The following is a 17,588-nucleotide window of genomic DNA, read 5'->3' as shown; positions in this document are numbered from 1 at the left end:
TGGCAAGCTCTCTGCCCTAGAAATACCCACAACCAAACCCCCTGTCTGCATTTCATCCAAGCTTCCAGCTAAGAGACCAAGTATTTGCATGGAATATAAACTCCGAGAAAATGGTGTTTCAGGTGCAGAGAAAGCAATTGTTAGCACTATTGAGCTGCTGTGAGCACAGACATGTACATATGTAGGTATATGCGTATGTGCTGGCTGTATAGTTTGATTTTGTGTCCCTCTCCATCCCCATCTCACATGGCGCGTGGCATCTCCAGAGGATGTAGTGCAGTGTTGCGGCCAGCTGCCCATCTCATGCCCCAGCTCATACGACTGGTAGCAGGAATTTGCTCTTTCTACCTGACAGAAATAAGTAAGAGGTAAGAACTGAGAGCAGCGCTAGAAATAATGAAGATGAGACTCTAAGACGCAAGCCCACGGGAGCCGGTGGTGGGTCGCGGGCATGGGGCTTCCTGTGGGATTTCTGCTGCTCGTTTGCGCTGCCTGGCTCGGGCTGGGTTTGTGGCAGCAGATGGCGGTCGTGTCTCTGGTACAGCCGCGGAGGGCGCCTACACTGCCTGGAGATGTTGCACAATACTGTGTTCAGGCAAGCATCTGTGACCCCCCCCCAGGTGCCAGCCGTTGTTGTTCATATTGGCTGCTTCTCAGGCACTTCTGTACACAGTGTCTTCGCAGACCCCCCCGCCCTGAGCTTTCCAGGAGGAGATCTTTCCACAAAGTGCTGCTGAGACACAACAACCAAAAGAGCACAGCAAAGGTTTATCTATTTTACTGAAAGTATTCAAGGCTTTTCATAATTATACATGCCTGCAAAGCTGAGAAATATGTGTGCCACATGCAGTTGCAGATGGTTGTGGCATCTGAAGCAGATCCATTGGATTGTACATTTTCTTGTATTGCTCTGGAGCCAAAGCATCTTCTCTTCAAACACTTGGAGAAATATTTGGATTTATTTCCCAAACAGTGCTGAGAGCCTCATTTGAAGATCTGCGTAGTTTTCTGGGGCTATGGCACTTCTGCAGCTTAGGCTCCTAACTGTTTTTACAGATATCTACTATATTACACATGAGAATAAAAACAATATAATAAGTTGCAAATGGAAGCAACCTAAGATGAACTGTTTCTTGAAACTCTGCTCCGTTACCTATTGCACCTCTTAATCTCATCTGCTCCCTGTCTTGAAGAAAATTATGCCCAGATTACTAAGTACCCCTCACCCTCCAAGATTAATAACTCAATCTCCTTTGTATATAATCAGGGAACAAGTTTCAGAATGAAGGGTACAAAAAACCCTGCACCTGTCTATTAGATCAGTGTTGTCCTAAGTGTTTCTTTTCCTTCTGTTTGCCTAACATAGCAAAGTTCAATGCAAAACCACACGGAAGGAAAGATTATTTTATTTTCATAGAATCGTGGAACGGTTTGTTTTGGAAAGAACCTTAGAGGTTGCCTAGTTTCAACCCCCCTGTTTCAGCTTAAAGCCATTCCACCTTGTTCTATCACTACTTGCCGTTGTAAAAAGGGCTTCTCCAGCTTTCCTGTAGGCCCCCTTTGGCTACTGGAAGCTGTTCTAAAGTCTCCCCAGAGCCTTCTCCAGGCTGAACAAGCCCAGCTCTCTCAACCTGTCTGCACAAGAGAGGTGCTCCAGCCCCCTGATCACCTTTGTGGCCCTCCTCTGGACTCCCTTTGACAGGTACATGTCCTGATCTTGTGGGCCCTGGAGTTGGACACAATACTTGAACTGATTTCACACATACTTTCTCTCACAGACTTTCTCATGTGCATGAGGGTGGAGTTGCACGTGACCTCTTAGCCTGGACAGGACTCTGAGGTGCAAGCCAGGAACCAACGGTAACCCAGTACAAACAGTGCCTTCATTGACTGGGTGCATTCCCTTAATGTGGCATGCAGATCCAGATATTGATTAAAGGGCCCATCAATGGATTCAAACAAGGTGAAGTTAATCAATCAGGTCCAGGGATTATCCAGGAGTAGCAGGAGATAGGACAGACAGCTTGAAACAAGGTTGCAACACAGGCCCATGGCCCATGCAGGAGATGGAGCTGAAGACAAACCTGCAGCGTAAGTCCAAGGTCCTTCTAGGAAACATGGCTGGAGACAAGCCAGCTCTGGTATAGGTCTAGGAGTCAGGGCTGGAGAAAAACTGCCTCCAGCATATGTGTGAGGTCCACCCAGGAGGCAGCCCTTGGTTTTCCAGACCCCAGTGTCTTTAAAAGCTGCACATGCCATTACTTTGCCCATTCTTACTGTTTCTTGATGATTTCATGCTAGTAGATTGCCATTCATACCTCATTCATGTCACACTTCATGTTTCTTTGTCAAATCCCTACGGGTGTACTGTCATGTTAGAGGAGAAGTCTTTACCTAGTGGCCGGGTTGTAAACAATTCAATGCAAACTACTTCATCAGGAAGCTAATAAAAAGCCAGTAGTGCAGACTGGAAACAGCATCATCAGATGTTACCTATGTGAAACAGAATTTAGCAAACAGGCTGCTGCCTCCTACATGAGCTCTGTCTTTTGAGTGTAGCCCCCATATTGAGAAAGCCACAGTAGTGTAATCTCACATGCAATTTTCTCAGCATGGTTCTCTGCAGTGCTAAGCTCTATTTACTGCGCAGTTGGCATAGTCAAAAATAGAGAGTGTGATATTCAAAACTAATAAGATAAATTCTTGATTATCGTCTTTGGTAAGTCTGTGCCTCAGTGCAGAGATTGTGGACTTAGAAATAAAGAACATATGGTCATTTGGAGCAATGTAGTTTCAGTTAAGCAAACATAAGGGTATATTCATTCAATACACTCTTAGCAAATCCTTTGGCTTCACATATTTAAACTTCCATGGAATTTCTTGTTAGCTAAATTTAGCTCAACCTCTATTCTGCAGGTTTATCTCGGATTTCATGGAAGGATGCTGTAACTTGTGGATCAAATTGTACACGCTTGGTATAACTTTGGGAAATAAAAAACGTGTGGCATTGTAATGAATGTTATCATGATTTCCAACTTTCCTTTAACAAAACTGTCTTATTAACAATTCTACATTGAAATAGACCACCATTTTATCCCTGGCACAAAAAGTTAAGGGAAAAGCCATCCATTTTGTCAGAACATACTTTGGTAAATCTAATTCAATTTCAACAAATGAACAGTGCAAAGAGGATTGGAGCTTACCATGAAATACCAAAATAAAGGTCACATTTTTAGGTAGCATAAATCAACATTCTTGCATGTCTTAAGTGGATTTTTGTCCATTTATACTAAGCAAGAATCCGGCTCATTACCACAGGATGAGCTACAAATAGACTGTCAAGCAGGAGTTAGAGTTTTAACACTTACTTCCTTGACTTGTTAGAGTAAATTAGATGCTAAATATTTGAAGACTTCTTGTTCACTATAACTGAGGAGGAAGTTAATCTGGACGTTGGTTAAATTCCCTCCCTTGAAAGCAAGCTTTTCAAACGAGGTCTGTGCGGTGCTATTAAACAGCTTGAGCAGAATGTGTTATCAGCTTCTCCAATCCATACATTTCAGGTTTTGAAAAGTAGCCTTTAGAACAACATAAATAACACAAAGTCAGTTGATTGGTTGTCCAAGGTTGCAATGATTTGGTGGTGCTCAGCAGAAGATGATTTGGTGTAACAAACTCATTCCCCTTTGAAGCACTCTCCTCCAGATAGTGCCGTGTGAATACCTAAAAAGTATGCAGCACACAGAAACTGAGCAGAGTGCAGTACAGGGAGAAGCAAGCCCATGCTAGGATCTGTGAGAATTGCAGGAAAGTCTGAATAATCATCTCACAGGGTTTCACATTCAACATGGTTCATCAAGCTTTTCTTGGAGCAGGCATCCCGTAAGTGTTTGTGGATGGCCTAAGCCAGCACAGCTGCTGACAGAAGAAACCTCTGCTCCCTCTGCCTGCATCGCTAGCTTTTCCATCACCCCTTATTTGTGCTGGCATCAGGATTTGTAGGATTGCACAATGAAGCCGACTGGGAACTATTCAGCTGGAAGCAAACCTAGCAACAACAACAAGTTAGTTCCCCTAAGGCCATGGCTTTCAGCAGTGCAGCCAGACTGTCGTTCATTGAACTCTGCTCTCCCAGCGGGCTGGAGAAGGAGGTTAAGGTCACTGCTCTTGCTGTGGTTTAAACCCAGCCAGTAAGTCAGAACCACACAGGGTTCTAAGGGTAAGGAAGCCAAGCAGCTGGGATCACTTGCTAGGAGGGAAAAAAAATAGCTGTTAACAGCTGAAACCAGGACAGCTCTGCAGAAGGCCAGCTACCTGCCATTTTCCCTGTTGGATGGGCTCAAGTGCAGCTGAGACAATGGATACCAATTCCAAAACACGGACTCCTTGACCCTCAGCAGGGATGGAGGGAGAAGGGGAGAGATACACAGGAAAGAAAGCTGGGCCATAGGAATGTCCCTGTTGGGCAATGATGGAGGAGATCATAGATCAAGCCCATCATCTATGGTATCTCTGTCTTGAGACATCCTGGTTCTGGCAAAGTCAGATTTCACTTGTGAAACCCAAAAGCTGCTCACAGATATTTCTTCCACATCCCCCCCCCCCTCCGGTATTAACTAATGAATAATGAATGCTTTGATGCTGTGCCATTCCCTCCATTTCCTTTCCTGTTACTAAAGTTATCTGACTTAGAGAGGTTTTCTTCTCTCACCTTGCTGTCTGTAGGCAGGTCCTCTAGCAAAGGCAAACTCCTAGATACCATTCACTACCACGGAAGATGAAAAATCACAGTAACTGCATATTGGAAAGAAGAGTGAAGAAAACCTCTGAAAAAAAGACTATTATTTGAACAGAAAGCTCCCTTTTAACTAGCAAGTGTGTTCAAAGGTATTTTTACTGAAGCATTTGAAAAAACATGCGTATTTAGAGCAGAATCGTGCTATTATATCTCAGAAGCTTCAAGACAGGTCTGTGGCTGGAAGGGAAACTGCAGAGAAGCAGCAGACACTGCAAGAAGCAGTGTTGATGAGCAAAAGGGACACCCCTGGGGGGATCTCTTGCCCACCTGATCTGTTTTATGGATTAATCACAAAGCAGAGGTCACTTTCACTTGCAGATGGCAAAAATCTCAGTCTTTCCCACTATCATAGGGGTTTTAGCCTTCATGTCTGTCTTAGCTAAATGCTCTTGTTTCTCCTGTATAAATTCCCTGGTAGTTTTCAGTTCAGTTAAATAAACCATCATTTCCTGCTCCAAATGTCAACTCTTGTGGCTCAGGGTTCCCTAAGGGTCTTGTTGCCTTTAGATCAGCTGCTTCACAAACTGAGCACATTCTCCTCCTTCTTTAAATCATTTTCTCTGCTTTTTCACATGAAGAATTCCCCTGCACAGGAAATCCAGGCTTTAGCAGTAAAGATAACAGGCAAGTCATTTTCTTCAGCCTCAGAGGACTGCAGGAAGCAGCGCAGCCATGGCACTGAATCGTAGATTCAGCAAGATTCGGTTCATGTCACTCAAAGGATGAGTTGGGGTTTCAAATGGTTGAGGGGCATTACAAAGTTATGAGTCAAGACTTGCACTGTCTTCTTGGGAGTCAGAGGTCTCCAGCATGTTGCAGTGTCTTTTTTTGGCCTGTATTCCCAGGCTGCCCCTCTACGTGGGTTTCTGAACTTCTGCCTTTTGGTGAACTACCCCAGAACCTTCTGAATATGCATTTGGACTTTCCTCTACAGGTGAGGAGGTGAGGGTTCCTTACAAGGCAAACTGCTGACCGAACAACAAGGTACAAGTAGCTGCGGATTTTGAGGTTGCAGTTACAGTTTTAACTCTTCCCTGATAATTAGCAAACTAGAGGTGGAGAATTGATACCCTCATTTCTGGTAAATAATATAATTCATATTTTTATATAATAACTTTATTATGTTAATAATAATACCCAAGACACCAGTATCATATATGTTGCAGATGCTACTCAGCATTTACTTAATAAATGCCACTTCCTCCTGAAGGTGCTGCCATGTTTGAGCAATGGAACAAGGGATACTGATTCCTGTTGGGTCCAGGGCTAGAGAAATGCAGTGTCTGACACAGGCATTTCATTCTTAAGAAGCTCCCTGGTTTACTTGCTCAGTAGTGCATAGTTTAGCTGGTTTGCAGGTCCCCTCCTGCCAGCCAGTCTTTCCATTTCCATTCAAATCCACACAGCACTTCTGCTGGGAGCAAAGGCCACAGATTTGTTTGCATGTTTTGAAACATGATATAAGCAGGCAGCATTACTCAGAACACTGATGGTGACTCTTGCCTAATGCAACAGTAATGCTGCACTTCAGAAGCAATAGTACCTCTTAAACAGGGGAATGCTTGACTTCCGAGCATTGTCTCAGATGCCCAGATATACGAAATCCAAGTCAAAGGCTGTCCTGTGGAGGGACCTGCAGAGTGCTTAGGGCCCCAGCTATAAAGCCGGGCACCTCTCCACCTGTGTGGTAAGGTAAGGAGGTCTCTTACCCTCAGAGAAATCACCAGGGTAGAGCGTTACAAGAACTGCCTCTGCCTGCTACTTACGTGTAGGTCCTTTCTGTGTGAATAGTTTTTGTGGCAAACGCAGTGCAGACAAATTGTGATGGCTTGTTTATACAGTCACATGTTCAAAATTAAAGGTCAAATCTCAAGGTCCTTAGTGAGGTAAAGCTCTTAGCCAAGCGTGCATTTCGCAAGCTAGGCCACATTGGGTAACCAGTTTGTCAGTAGGAGACCTCACTGATTTCTGTATTCTGAATAATACCTTGCTTAAATCCTATCATTGTCAAGGCTCTGTCAGGTGCAAAAAAGATGACCTTCCTGATACCTGCTCAGTATAAACTCCCCAGATTTTTCCAAAGCCTACACAAAGAGCAAGCCACTGGGTCTTCTAATTTATGCTTTTTGAACCTAAAGCAGTGAGAACCTCCTGATGTGCAGAGTAAAACAACAGGGCTTGGGAGCTCTCTTGTGCTGGCCATGCCCTCTTCCCCACTGCTCAGCAGTGGTAGTGGGGATGGGAGCTGTTTCTCTTTCTTTGCTGACCTCTAGAAGAATGCAATTTTCTCTGCCTCACTCTACTTGTCTTCAATTTTATGTCACCTCCTGGCAGCTGTCATGTAATACATGAACTGCTGTGATATTAAAGAAAACACACCCCAGTAATGGCAGCATCTTTCTTTCCGAGTTTGAGTGCTTACAGAAAGTTTGCTGATTCACAAATCTTCCACATAAAAAAAAACCCCACACCAAAACCCACTTAGAAGCTCTATCACTTCTGCAAGGTAGGGGAAAAGATTTGAGGAAAATGTGTCTATATAAATGCTTACATTGATGTATAAATGGACATTATAAAATAAAGTTTTACTGGCATTTAAATTCAAATCTCTATGAATTGGGAGCCTCTGCTTGAGAAGTAATTGTGAATACTTAGGGAAAAGATTTATCTTTATTTGGAATAAAAGGGAAATTTACAGCCTGGCTTTGTGGCAGAGAAATCTGATTCTGGAGCTAAAACTGGGGTATGGCATTGCTATTGACATCTCATTCATCTACTTACCTGAAATTTGGGGGAGAAAATCTGTTTCAACCAAGCTGGGACATGTTCAAACCTTTGCTGATAAGGTCTGGGGCAAATTCACAAGCCTGGCATGTAATGAGCACAATTGATGGCTCTGAGAAGTTTGAGTAGGTGCCAAATTGATCCATGTGTGCAGCCCATCAGTCACTGTTATCTCTCTCTTCTTCTCTTTTTTTCTTTTTTTCTGATCTCTGTTAAATCGATTTTTGGCCAGTTTGTTTGGCAATCTTGCTGAAGCACTGCAAAGTGGACACCAGATAGGGAACAATGCTAAGCAACCAGATGTAAACAGACTGGAGCAATAAGAAAGTGTATTTGTTTTTCACTGTTTAAACATGGTTTACCAGGTGGGAAACTGTCTTGCAGGTTCCATCAAGCTAATCCAGAGCACAAACACATCACATAATGCGGCCTTACAAACATGTCTCATGCAAATACCCCTGCATGCAGGAAGTGATATGGCAGGAATGGATTAGGTGACAGCCACTGGAGACACGGACAGGAGCAAAGGGCGGTCTGGGAGGAATGGCATATTTTGTCAGATACGTCACATCTAGGTAAGGCTACAATTTTACCAAATGTGAGGGATCTCCATTCACCTGTCAGCAGCTGCTCTGAAATCCTGTGGGATCATGGGAGGACTGGCAGAGCCAGACATGGAGCTGGCATGGAGAAAGGGAGATGAGAAAAGTGCCAGGAAAGAGGGGCTGAAAAGAGGACTTCAGCTGGTCACCAGGAGTATTGCATGAGTGCCAAATTTGTGCCCTAACCACAAAATTAAAGGCCTTAAATACAAAATTAAAGGCCTTAAATACAAAATTAAAACCCTAAATAGAGGCAGATAAAAACCTAAAGCCCTGCTGTGGTCGACCATGACAGGTTCTGCATTGCTCACTTCTGCAGTTGCAGACCCTTGGCTTCCTGATAATATTTGTCCTGCCATGCTCTCGGGCTGTCAGACAGCATTGCCCTGTCTGCCTCCCCTCCATCAACCAAGAAATTTCTACCTCTCCCCCCATAAAGAAGAAGATGACAACTGTCAGACAGCAAGGAAACACAAGCTGCATCCTGCACTGCTGCTGATTTTACTGATGAAGTTGGACAAGTAACTTTAGGTAGGCACCACCTGAAAAAATTGATAGACCATTAATGGCTGAAATTGTTGCTGCATCCCTACCCTACCAAATTGCATCCCTCCAATTTATAAATGGTGCCTCTTCTTGTGCAAAACCAAACCTTGTATGCTTTTCCTATGAAAGCATCTTATTTTCTTGGTCTGAGAAATAGAACATGCCAAGCAGAACAGTATAAATAACGCCATTAGGTGGGATAATATCATCCAGACCTTTGCTTGCCAGTCACGAACTGCTCCTAGTTGCAATACCAGAAAGTAACTTCTGGAGCAGGAGGTCCCATGAGCTGACTCTATTTTGGCCTCTCCTGTGTCTACTTTGACACATGTGCATAATTAAACACCTCTACTCCCACTATTTTAGACCTTCCCTGACTTCATGCAGCATTATCCCCACCTCCTGTAGCTGTCCTGTCCCTCTTGGCCCAACATCCTGGCTTAGTAGCTGGTCTTATGCCCCATCCAGGCCACTTCTGGATCCCAGTTACCCAGAGAAGAGCAGCAGGGAGTGGGTAAAACATTGATTCTGCCACTGGAAAGCAGCTGGAAAGGTCTCAGGCTACTTACTGAGCTGCTCCAAGGGCACTGATGCACTGTTCTGTGCTCAGGGCACCCACTGCAGCCCTTGCTTGGAGTCCCCTGGCCCAGCAGAGAGCTACTAGCTCTTCTTCAGAGCTGTTTTATATCTGATGGCCTGAAAATTTTAAGGATAAAAATGGCCATGGCCCACTATTGGAAGGGGCAGAATTTTTAGTTTGCTTTGTAAGACCTATTTCTAGGTTTGTGACTTTGCAAGAAAAATCCATCGAAATCACATTGTGTTGATTCCCATTACAACCTTTTCTTTCTTTTCTGTCTTAATTTTAGAGACTGCTATTTTAATAACTTTTCAATTGAAATCAATGCCATGCAGCACTTTAAAGGTTGAAATCCCAGCTTTCGCAAAGGAAAACATTTCCCCACCAATTGCTATGGGACAGGATAATGTTCAGCCATGTGTTTGTTCAGCAATTCAGGATGCCTCTTGGACATGTTGTTTTCATCTCCTTCCCCATGCTACTCTGGACATGATAATTCACAGCCACAGCAGCTTTACATGCCTTCAAATACACAGATCTGCCTAAGTATAGGGAATTCAAAGAGCTGAGGTGTAGGGAAATTAGGTGGTTAAACGCTGTTGTATCTATTACGTTATTGCGGTCTATTTTTAGCAGCTGTGGCCGCTGTGTATGGCAACCTTAAGTCACCTCCGAACTTATAGTCACAAAAATGAAACTGAAAAGCAAATTAATTGGATCCACAGACTGGCCCAAAAGGAATCCTGACTCAGTATTTATAGAGCAAACAAACATAAACAACTGCAAGAATGTCGTTTTGTTCCCTTTGCTTAAAATACAGACTTCCTATGCTGCTGCTGCTCTTTTGGCTGTACAGTAAATGTCCCAGTGCCTGTGCTGCGAATAATTGTCACTGGGATTTCGTGTTTTTTTAGGTCAGCACTACTAAAATGTTATGGCTGTTACAAAGTACGCGGGCTGACTGCCAGGTTTTCACCTATTCTTTTGGGCCTGAGCCTTTTTTCACATAGGTAACTTTTATCTTAGTGTACCTGTACTGAAATGAGTTGCTTGAGCATAGTTGCTTTGATCAGTAAAAGTCAGAAGAGCATCAGTCCACTCATGCTCTGTTCTCTTGGCCAGTTTGAAAGAGCCAACTCAAACTGACGTATTTCTTTAGCTGGTGGAGTGATGTGGTTTCTCATCTCACACAGTTGCTTTGTTCTATGCTGTCTGCACATGTGGAGGGGCTTTTTCACATTTGCTATTTGATTTTACATTTTCTTATGCCCAGTCTGTTCAACTGCCTTTGCTTTTCAGTTACAGTTCCTCAAAATGGCTCCAAGAACCCTCTTTTGCCACCTAAGAGTAAAGGCACAATTGCATTATTGTACTGAGTGAATGCATTTTCTCATAATGTAGCTGAATGGGATATTATTTAAATACCTTAAACACTCTCCTAATTGGAATAATGACATGCTAGGAATGGGAGTGTGAGGAGAATTTATATTCAGACTCCTGAATTTCAGTGAATGAGTAATTGACACTCCGTCATTTCCTACAAGGTTAAACAATTTTTAAAGTAAATGGTTACTGTAAAAACACCATTTGACTGCCTTAAAGCAAACAAACAAATGGAAACCCAAGAATTTTCTGGTGATCTTTGGATCATGTGAAAGCTTTTCTGACCTCTTACCGAAGGAGAGGCTGATTTGAAATGCTGATGCCTCAGGGCTGCTCTGCCAGCCCCTGCCCCATGCTCATCCCAGCCACCCTGCCTGTCCTCAGCTTGTGCTATCCTGGTGCTGACGTCAACACCAGCTCTTGGAAGCCCATGCTCTGAGCTAGTCTGGGGTGCAATTTGGATTAAAAAATAACCCAGCAAAACATGTTTGCTTGTCTCTGCGTATGCGAGTTTGAAAGTGGAATCAGTTTCCGCATGTGATTCGAGCAAAGGCTGTACTGAGGTCTATGCTGGCACAAGGGCAGGCAGGAGCAAGGGGTGAAATGAAGGAACCCCAGGAGCTGAGAAGGAAAATATCAGTAACTGATACTGCTGCCAAATACTGTATCTTCTGAAGCCACTGCCTTAGACGAGAGCAGTGGAATTAGTGCCTTTGTGTGGAGACAGTGTTCTCACAGCAGAATGGATAATTGGTTCATAAACTCTGAATAATCCTGAAAGATACAGCAAAGCCATGAGAGGCCCGAGGAAGCTTAAGCAAGCAAGATAAGAAGAAGCTGGAATTCAGTGAGTTATGAGAACTGTGGACTGTCGGCAAGCTTTCGAGGTCAAGTTCTCACACCTGTGCTTAACCAATTGTGTGTTAGTCACTAAGGGTCTTCAAGACATGTATACAATCATAATATGCCAAATCACTGTAAATGCCTGTAAGAAATGGTATATAAGAAGTTAAAGCTTTGTAATAAATTGGCATTCGCTGATCACATTGATCGTTCCTGCGTTGTCCGTGACTCCTGCGTCGACACCTTTGGCCTGCACCTTAGCAAGGCTGTTCCATCTTTATATCTTTGCTTACAGCCTTACTCTTAACAACAGGTTGGTCATTGTCTTGGTCAGTTTATTGCTTTAAAGTCAATTATATGCAGTTATTCAGAAGTCAGCGTGTAGTGTCTAATCTAATCTAATAATCTTTATACAAAAAAAAGCTCATTTTCCTGCCATCATATTCACATTTTCACTAACATTTTTGATAGTTAACTAAAAAAAAAGCCTCTAAGCAGTTCTGAGTGATTAAGCTTTGTTGCTGTCATTCTCTTCTGCATCCTCCAGTACAATGCTTTTCTTTTTATTTTTTCTTTCCTGAAAATGGTTCCTGTAATTAATTTCATTGGTCTTGATCTGAGGCCCATGGAGGTGAATGCACAGGCTTGCATTAAACTGAGTAGGCTACCAATCAGACCTCCACTAAATGCTTTAATAGGCACGGGTCAAAGAGTTTAAATGGAGAACACCTGTTTTACTGTGTGTTTCTACTGTTACTTCAGCTGGCTTCATTGAACTGATGATACTGATACAGAAATGCAAACCCTTGTAGGCACAACGCTGGAACGTAAATGTCTATACTACATTTATCACAAGAGTACTTAGAAATTCCAGCCACAGCACAGGTTGCACTGTGCCTCACTCACGTACCCAGCAAGAGAGAGACAGTGAGAGACAAATGGGTGGTTTGTGGCAGAACTGAGATGTAAATGCAGTTAACATAAGTGCAGGTGTAGTGTCTGTCCCCCTCCCCGCTCCCACCTATGCCTTGTTCTGCTGAGATGCAACAGCATGTGTACCTGTACAAGAGTCTCTAATCATTTCCTTGACTTATACAAGGATTACAGGAGGCAGAACATTAATCCAAAAGGAAGGGCTCACTCTTGGGTGTTTCTGTCAATCCCGTGCTTGAACCGCAGCCATTATGGACTCAGCGACTGACAGCAATGAACAAGTCTTTCCAGTGTTACCCTGATAAAAAGAGTCTCTGCGAGAGATCATGTGTCCATGTCTCACAGGGCTCAAAGTCTCCTAATCCTTTTGCCATTCCACTTTTCAGCATTATTACATGCAGTGCAATATCTGGCCTTGGAGAGGCTTGAGCTGAAGGGACTTCTGCTGCACAGAAGTTCTGCTCGAAAGCAGCCATCTGTGACTGAGCGTAGTAAAAACATAAAAATCCCAGCTCAAGTTGAGGCAAATCCTTATTCCCATTAATTACTCAAACCAAACCATTAGTGCTAGTGCACTGTCCCTGCTGGAAAGTATACCATGTTCTCACATAAATACATTATCCTTAACTGCTAAAAGAGCTGTATATTTTTACAACAGCAGCATGAACACACATGCATTATCATGAGATGCATACCAGGCACTTATGTGCACCCTAAAGTCAGCAGTTCTGGACAGACACATGAGCTGCTCTCAGCACATTCACTTCACAGCAAAACCACATTGTTGTCTTCTGTTTCCACCTCAGGAAAACAAATGACTGTTAACCCTCCAAAACTTGTAAATACTATTTATCTCATATAAAATACTGATACTAGTGTAGAGAAGCACTTTGGACTTCTAAAGTGTCATTTGGACTTCTCTCAAAGAAGATAATCTTATCTTCTATTTGCACTTCTTTATGCCCTAAGGAGGAAAGATTAGGAGAAAGCCAACCAAGCTTTGTGCTTAGCAGACATACAGAAGATGGTAATTGCAAGGACATGTTATTTACCTATCAGTAACAGTGACTTCCTGCTTTCTGAATAATTGTCTTAGACTTCAGTTCCTAAAAGCTGCCTAATTCTCAACTGCCAAAATAGGGATTTCTAAATTACTTGCCTCATGTAGCTGGTTAGTAATAGGGACAGGAATTTGTAGGCACCATCCAGATCCTCCTCTGTAAAATACTTTTTATTCTTTAGCTAAAAATCTTCAATAGTCTAAATAAAAATTCTCATTTAACCACCTCAGTCTTGCAAAAGGGAGGCACAGGACAAGCAAAAGGGCAATGATCACACGGATTGCCGATGGTCCAGTGAGCAAGGTGCAACTGTTTTACTCTTCCCTAAAATGAAAAGTGCTTGTTAAAAAGTAGTCTTCTGGTAAGACGGTCAGAGGCAGCCACTGATAGCCACATTTTTATCTTTTCCAGGGCCTGAAACTGTTTTCCAAATACATCAGCTATGTCAGCTTTGGTTACTTCTGATCTTACTTCTAATGTTCCTCTGCATTTTGCCCAGAGGCAAATGTCTGAAGCTTGGACATTTTTAAGGCGTACCCTGAAGGAGCTGAAAAAGTCCCAAATCAGCTTAAAATATTTCCATACATGCAAGAACAAAAAATAAAGATTGAATTACCTCGCATTCTGATGTCCTGGGACAGAGCCTGTATGGCGGCAAACATGAGCTTGCTGTCCTTCCTCTAGCTGATGCCTCAGGAGGTGGGATGGTGAGGTAGCCTAGCAGCCTTCTGTGCCAGCCTGGTGCTACTGCATTGCTGCTTAACCTAAAATCTCTGACTGCTTCACTCTCTGCTCTTGACAGCTATGGTAAAGCCTTGGTGCACCAGGTGGAAAGGACTGATACCGGAGTCAGTGTCTCTCCTTCCCATCAGGAGATTCATGCCCTTCATTTGCAGCATTTGTCCTTCCTGTGCAGATACGGGAACCACATGTGCTAAAGTACTTTGAAGTCTAATGGCTCAGTAGCATACTGAAACGTTTAAAACAAACCCCACTAAGGGTGGCAGGGGAAATCATTGTCTTTGAGGTTGCTATCACAGATATTTATGGTAAAGAAATGCTGGCCTGAATTCAAGGCTATGCCCTCCAGCTTAGCAATTTAAAACAGGTGAAGTACAGGAGCAGTGTTGATGGAAAAGGAGCTCCTCCCAGGTTTATGTATCGCTGCATCTAGGACATTCATACGCAACAAAGTGCTATTCCAGGTAGAAGGGCAATGTTAGTAGCTATCCTAAGCTATTCTCTAGTCTCTCCTTTCCTGATGTGTTGGCAGACTGGTAGTTTCTGAGAAGAGCTGTGGATCCTGCCTTGCTTCTCTTTTCCAAACACGTTTCTGAATAGGATGAGCAATGAGCATCACCATAAAGGCTGCATGGGTGCATGTCAGTCTGCATTTGCTTGTTGAAAACTGCCACCATGTAGTTCTGGCTGGAAGAGACTGGAGCAACCACGCTGGGAGCAGAAGTTCCCAGGCTGGAGCGTGGCGTGACCAGCAATGCTGAACTGCACTGCTGGCAAAGTGCCCAGGGCCTGACTGCATGCCCAGGAACAGACAAAGCCCTAAGGGACAGAAAGCAAAACAGACCAAAAATAAATGCGAGCAGAAGGGGCCTGCAAGGGCTCCCTTACATGGGTTGGCAGCTGCTGGCTCATGCCTTAGGTCCATGGGTTCCTGGGGGTACCTGGGGCTCAGAAAGCCCTTTCCACCACCGACTTTGTCCTTTCCAGCAGTTCCTGACTGCATCACACAGGTTCCTACCTGCCCTGGAGATGGTGCGCTGGCCTTCGACAAGGGTCAGCCTCCAACATTTAGGCTGGGAATCAACCCTGTGCCCTGGAGCAAGCTCTGCTCCATACTTCTGCAGGAGCAGGAGCCTCATTGCAATGGCACCTTCCCACATGGACTCATGATTCTCTCGAGGCTTCTTGCAGGCTCTTTGCAGAGCTGTGGGCTCCATGGCAAGATGCTGACATGGCAAGTGGGAAAGGACGGTGGAAAGGCTTGAGAGGTCCAAGCAATCCAGCATGGCCACATGATAGTTGAGCAGCATTAAGTTTGTTGGAAAAAACAAGCCCGGCTTCTACTTCTACTGGTTTTACTGGGCCAGTACTGTATGGGGCTGTGACAATTCTATTCCCCCACTTATTTGTCCTAAACATGAATTTATTGTTTCAGGATGTGATAAGGGAGCGGGGTTGGGGTGCTGAAATTTCAGAGGGAGAAGGAAATACTGTGCCTTGTCCTTCCAGCTCTTTGTAATTACTTGGCTTGCTTTCTGGGTCTGTCCCAAGGGGAGTCTTCACTTCCGTCTCACACTTGTATATGGAAATGAATCACTCTGATTCACATCCTGGCCCCTGGCACCTGCTGATTAGGTGTCTGTAAGGGCTGCAAGTGGGGTATTGCCCTGTGAAGTGCTTCCTGAACTCATCCCAGAAAGATAGTTACGTGAGGATTTCCTCTAGTGCCAGAGTTCACTCGAAAACCTCTCTCTCCTTTCTCCACCTCAGGCTGCTCATTGCCCTCTCCTGGGCTTCTCCAGGCCTCAGGTTTTAGTTTTGAATTCAGCAGAGCCCCACAGAGAGCTACATGCACAGTTACTAAATGAAGGAAAGGAGCAGGAATGGCATGGACTGAGGTGCTTGTCTGTTGTCACTGAGCCTCTGCAAAGGGCTTCTATGTTCCAGCAATACCTCAAGGGCTGAAAATACAGGCTGCAAGAGCTTTGTGATTCCCAGGCGACAGTGTTAAAGGTTCAGGTGTGATTCTCTAATGCTGGGCAGTGACCGTACTGACCACAGAAATGACTGCTGTGCCACCATATGGGACCAGCACCCACATGCAGGTCGCTTGTGTGATTTTTGCAGTGAGGCCTAAAATGCTGGGTTTCTTTTCTCGTAACTGGCTCACTGGAGCCAAGCACGACCTACCCATAGCGTTATGAACGCAGCTAAGTCTGAACTGTAGGGTGTGAGACAAAGTCATTTTCAATAAGGACCTTTTTATAGCCCACACATGGAAAGGAAAACCCTTTTGGTTACCTTGCATTTCTGATGGGCTTGAATTAGACTGTAAAAGGCCAGGCAGTCAGGTATGCTGAGCACGTACCCAGGGGAAAGCCCCCCCACTGTTATCAATAACTGCACAGTACTGTTTGCTCCCATATCTCAGCTTTGCAAAGACCAAGGAGAACAGAGCAATTTAAAGAAACTTCTCCTGAATTTGTTCAACACTCTCAGGTGAACCTGTGTGAGCTGTACACTATTTTATTGCATGCCCTGGGGCTGTCCCTGGTGGGCTGTGTCATGGCAGGAGGGAGAGGCACTATGTCGCTTTGACAGTGGCGTTGGTTTCTTTCAAGCTATTTTGGGGGTCTTTCTTTCCTGCTGACTTAACAGCTCTCATGGGTTTTGCCCATATCTGTGGAAAAATGAGCTGCTGATTCATCTGTGGCTCTCTCACGAAGGGGAACCTGTGTCTGGGTTTTGAGAAGGCAGGCCAGCCTCCAGGAGCCTTCTTCTGTTCCCAGGGGAACCCCAGAGCCAAGGACGGAGACAAAGGACAAATTTTGGTTTCAATTCACTTTTTTAAAACTAGTCCCTTTTCAAGAAACAGTTTCCATAGTGACAGGGAACTGTGGCACCATTGTGAAGGCCCAAAAGCCACGGCCGGGTATTAGCCAGAAACTGAGGAGTGCGGCCAGCTCCAGACCAGCTGCCCAAAGCCCCCGCTGTGTTCACAGCAGGGCTCTGCTTCAAACGCCTCCGCTGCCCACCATCCACGCTTTTAGCTGCCTATGGGCTGTGCCCCAGAGCACTACAGCTTTGCTTAATCACAGGTGAAACGAGTAGTTCCAAAGAAGGAATATGCTTTATCTGGGTTTAGCTGTATTCAAGCTTAGTTTGCTATAAAGGGAAAAGACAGATTTGAAGACAGCTTTCAACCATTGTTTCATGATGTAGGCTGGTGTGAAAAATATAAAGTGTGCTCATGATCATCTGGCAAGTCAGTAAAGGAGCGTGGCTGAAAACTCAGGTTCCATTTAATTCTTATTTAC

Source organism: Neopsephotus bourkii, unplaced genomic scaffold, assembly GCF_033783945.1.
Source record: "Neopsephotus bourkii isolate Nb327-2 ecotype Australia unplaced genomic scaffold, CSIRO-AGI_Nbou_v1 NB_1792, whole genome shotgun sequence".
Lineage (NCBI taxonomy): Eukaryota > Metazoa > Chordata > Aves > Psittaciformes > Psittacidae > Neopsephotus > Neopsephotus bourkii.
The sequence above is the reverse complement of the archived record's forward strand: the minus strand, read 5'-3'. Positions refer to the sequence as shown.